Here is a 572-nt window from a genome sequence, read left to right on the forward strand (position 1 = left end):
CATTAATTAATACAGAACTGTTGTAATTTATATACGGTAAAAAAAAAAAAAAAAGAAATAGGAGAATAAATGATGCTATGACACTTTGTAGTTGCAATCTCCCATCAGTGGAGAATCTCCAACTTTTTTCTTTTGAACAAAATGTGACCACATTAGATATTTAACACATTAGACTGAAACAGTCAACCATTTTTTTTTTGTACAGCTTGCTTTTGCCATTGAAGCCATTTGTGCTTTCTGTAGCATCTGTAGTTGGTACTGCCCCATAGCATATAAGAACAATTTATCGTTCAACATCTCAATGTAAAATCAAATCTCAAAGAAGTAAAAATCCCAATGCCACTCTCACAAATCAGTGAGGAGTTTGTGGTCTCTAACTTCTTTCTCAGTCTGAAAACTATTATTGTAGCACCTTGTAAATAACTTTTGTTTTGGTTTAGAAGTGCAAAGCAGTAATTCACAAAGCAAACAGCAATAAACTCATTATTAAAATCCATATTTCACAGATATGATAATTTCAATACTAAGAAATGCAGCACGTCTTTTGATCACTACCGATCCTGCCTTCGAGA

The sequence above is a fragment of the Columba livia genome, chromosome 2 (assembly GCF_036013475.1).
Source record: "Columba livia isolate bColLiv1 breed racing homer chromosome 2, bColLiv1.pat.W.v2, whole genome shotgun sequence".
Taxonomy (NCBI): Eukaryota; Metazoa; Chordata; class Aves; order Columbiformes; family Columbidae; genus Columba; species Columba livia.